This window comes from Ornithorhynchus anatinus, chromosome 1 (genome assembly GCF_004115215.2).
Source record: "Ornithorhynchus anatinus isolate Pmale09 chromosome 1, mOrnAna1.pri.v4, whole genome shotgun sequence".
NCBI lineage: Eukaryota > Metazoa > Chordata > Mammalia > Monotremata > Ornithorhynchidae > Ornithorhynchus > Ornithorhynchus anatinus.
This window is the reverse complement of record NC_041728.1, coordinates 44,311,712-44,315,791: the sequence shown is the minus strand read 5'-3', so window position 1 is coordinate 44,315,791 and position 4,080 is coordinate 44,311,712. Positions and strand designations below refer to the sequence as shown.

General features: G+C 41.3%; 1 long non-coding RNA gene across 1 annotated transcript; it reads left to right on the top strand.

Annotated features, from left to right (window-relative positions):
- Positions 1 to 357: 357 nt before the first annotated feature.
- On the top strand, positions 358 to 2,966 carry LOC120638319. Its single transcript, XR_005659918.1, has 2 exons — positions 358 to 1,907; positions 2,291 to 2,966. It is a non-coding gene; the product is annotated as an uncharacterized LOC120638319 (long non-coding RNA).
- The last annotated feature ends 1,114 nt before the right edge of the window (positions 2,967 to 4,080 follow it).

The following is a 4,080-nucleotide window of genomic DNA, read 5'->3' as shown; positions in this document are numbered from 1 at the left end:
TCATTCAATCATTTTTATTAAGCACATACTGTGTGCACCTTTGGAAGTCTTAGGGTTAATGCATTGCTAACAGCTTCCCTAGAAGTGCGGCCATTAATGAGAACAATACTTTTGATGTGACAACAAATGCCATCAGCCAACATTTCTAATTTTTTTTAATGGTATTTGTTTAGCGCTTATCAGGTGCCAGGCACTGTACTAGGGTAGATACAAGATAATCATTTTGGACAGAGCCCCTGTCCCACGTGGGGCTCACAGTCTTAATCCTCATTTTGCTGATAAGATAACTGAGGCACAGAGAAGTTAAGTGACCTGTCCGAGGTCACACAGTAGACAAGTGGCAGGGCCAAAATTAGGACTCAAGTTCTCTGCCTCTCAGGCCAGTGCATTATCCACTACCCACTCTGCTTCTCCAGGCCACATGGCTTCTCAAACCTTTGTGTGCTACCAACTGTAATGATCAAAAGCAAGGGAATTTTAATAGTTTATTGTACTTCTCTTGGGAGTTTCAGTTGGTAAGAATTTCAAAAGATCTCAGATTATTTGTTATTCTTTCATTTTTTTTTATAAGCACCCAGTGCCTTCTTTCAGGTGACATAGCCAAAAATGGTTAAAAAAAAGGGCAGCCTATAATAGCCTAAAGAGGCAAAAAGAGCCAAAATACTGTTTTAAACTATTTGATACTTAAAGCCCTTTCAATTCTCAGTCTCTTTCTCCATGTATTTACCCCTCACAGTTTTGAGATAATGAACTCTGCCTAGTTTTATTCCTGGTTTGTCACTTTTTCATTCTTCTGCTTCCTGGATTGGTGCCAGGACTCATAATTCTCATGTGAACAGCTTTAAATGGTGACTTTGTGGCCCTTTTCAAGGTAAAATATTTCTATTTACAAACAGTTTTATAAAAATAAAGGGGCTGTGTGGACTGTGTTCTTGATAGGGCTTCAGAAAATGGGTTAGTCGCTGTGGATATTATGCACTGCATTCCCGAGGAGGAGTAAAAGCTGGGATGCATTCCATTAAGGATGCTGGAAGTTACATTTTTCCCCCCCTCTTCTGAAAATCTATTAAATACAATGGTGGCTGTCCTGAGGCATCTCTCTTTTTTTTCTAATTGCCTTCTTGATCCTTTTAGATGAAAATAGAAGCCTCAGTAATCCTTGGTGTTGTCTCAGCAACTAGACTTCCCAAAGCCAGAGACAATATTGGATTTTTCAAAGGTCATTTCACTTTTCCACTTCAACTACTCCACTCTCCACATAACATGAAAATGACAACTATTAGCATTTGTTAAAACCATAGATCATATTTAACTTTGGGCTTTTATCCTGATGGGCAGTCTGGTTTTTATGTACTGTCATAGAGTGCAATCCAAAAACTTTCCATGTTTAAGACAGCTGAGTTAGCTTAGTACTGCCAAGTGTGCCAGTTGTGTCTCCCTCTGTCAGCTAGATCGGCAGACCTGCCCTCTTGAGAGGTCAGGAGGTAGGGTGGCCACTGACAGCCCTCCAATAGAAAGTTGGACACTCCTTTGTCGACCCAGAAGGAGTAGCTGGAAGCTGTGTTGTTTCCGGTAAGTAGGTTACGTAACTTAACACAATGACGCCATAAGGACTATCAAGAAAGGTTCTTTACAGAGATCCACAGAACCTGGTGTATCTGTAGAGATGGCAATGGGTGGGTAGTTGAGAGGGAGGGGGAGTCCTCTGATTACCTATCGTTGCAGAACCACTGGATTCTCCTTTCAGGTTCCTGTACAGAAGGGTGCAGCTTCAGGGTCATGGAACTTGGCAGAATAAACGGAGGCTTGGTGTTTAAAATTTTAAAATACTAGACATAAAAGTGTCCACTGAGGAACAGAGGGCAGAGCAACTGAAAACCAGACCCTATCAGCAGAAGGAAGAGCCAGTAAGTGTTCCCCAGTTGTTTGGGTATAATTTCCTCTTTTTAGCATGGACTTCAAAGACAATTGGAAGTTAAATTGTCTAGGGTCGAACAAGAAATTATGGTATTTATTAATGTGTGGTATTTCTTAAGTGCTTACTCTGTGCCAGGCAACGTGCTTAATACTGAATAGTTACAATAAAATGAAATCAGGCATATATTGCCCTGTCGTACATGGGGTTCACAGTCTAAAGGGAGACAGAACAGGTAGTTAAATAATTTTACAGATGAGGAAACCAAGGCACAGAGAAGTCAAGTGACCTGTCAAGATGACGCAGCTGGCAAGTGGTGGAGCCAGGGTTAGAATCTAGGCCTCCTGACACCCAATCCTGTGATTTTTCCACTAGGCCACACATCTGATCATCTCTTTCATGAGCACAGATTATGGGTCTGGAAAAACGGATGCTCAATTAGTGTGGTGGCAGGACTTGGAAGATACTTTTTCAAAGGCACAAAGAAGAAGCCAAAGGAAAAAAAACAGAGCTTCAAGGACAATCGAAGCTTATCTTAGGGTCATTAAGAAATGCAATCTTCTCCATAAGTCTTGTCAGTTGTGAAAAGGGTTATAGTTGGCCTAAGGTTGATCCTCCTGTATAGAGGGGCATCAAAAAAATAAATCCCAAGAGAGACAGCTGTTATCATCATTAATGGCATTTACCGAGGCTTACTATGTGCAGCGCACTGTATTACACACTTGGGAGAGTTCAATACAGCAAAGTTGGAAGAACGTCTCTTCAAGCTTACCTGCCAAATTCACACCAAATGCCCTGCCAAGTAACAGCCAAATTATGGCAACTCTCTAAATATATTCTGCCAAAAAGAGCTGACCAAGTTTCTAACTTTAGCATAATATCAATATCTAAGTGCCATTTTCCTGCAGTTAAATAAGCCTGGACATTTCCTAACCATGTTCTGTGTGGTTTCACCATTGGCTTTTTATTTACTGGACCTGGAAATGTCATATTGTGAAAAATTCTTCATCTTTTAAAAAGTTATTTATTAAAAGAAAATGTTGGAAATCTCTTTGCGTTGCCCTATGTGGAAAATCTGACTCGTAAATATGGTGATGTGTATGTTTGAAACGGAATTGAAAGCGAAAATGCTGTGCCAGGCAGCGGTTAATTTTGAGATCAGAAATGAGAACTTGTATTTGGCAAGGAGAAGTTGTATTCTTCCAGGTGTTTCTGAATATTGAGGTAAAATGAACAGCATGGTGGTTTTTCTTTCTTCTCCGTGTGCCTTAGTGAATCCGTCCAAGGGGACTATCCTAGAGATTTCTGTTTTGAAGTTTGTATGGAATAGAATACTACATTTGCCATCTTCTTTTGACCAACTCTACAAGGGCTCAGTGTGCCCTGGGAAAGAGCATTCCCCAAAAGATCCTATTCTTCCAAAATTAAGGAATGAATGAATTTCCAAAGTCAGCCAGTTAAGATTAACTCATTCCCAACTGATTCAACTTTTGGCCATACCTCATACCAGTAATACCACCTAGTTTCTGAAGATCATGTTGGCCCTGTCATTTTAAGCCCACAACAGTCAGAAGAGATGGGGAGAAATTCAGCTAGGGGGACAATCTAGCTCCCAAGTGGAAATGGAAGTGATGGATTTGAGAAACTGGCTGTGTCAGCACAGCACTGAGAAAAGCTGGACCAAACCTTGGTATTGATCCTTCCTGTATAGTGCTGCTCCATTCTTGGTGGCTTGCCTTATGTGGAAGGATCTTCTGAAAGGTGAATTGATAGGTGACTGGTGTCTGGGAGAAGCAGCATGGCATAGTGGATAGAGCATGGACCTGGGAGTCAGAAGATTATGGTTTCTAATCCCAGCTTTGCTGCTTGTCTGTTTTGTGACCTTGGGCAAGTCAGTTCTTTCTCTGGGCCTCAGTTACCTCATCTATAAAATGGGGATTGAAACTGTGAGCTCCACATGGGACAGGGAACTGAGTCCAACCCGATTTGCTTGTATCCACCCCAGCGCTTAGTACAGTGCCTGCTACATAGTAGGCATTTAACAAATGCCATAATTATTATTATCATCTTGGCAACACCCAGGACTCTCATCCCAAAATTTAATTACATTATTGCTCAAGTAGGAACTGAACTGTTCCCAGGGAGCAACAGCTGTGGGTCCTGGC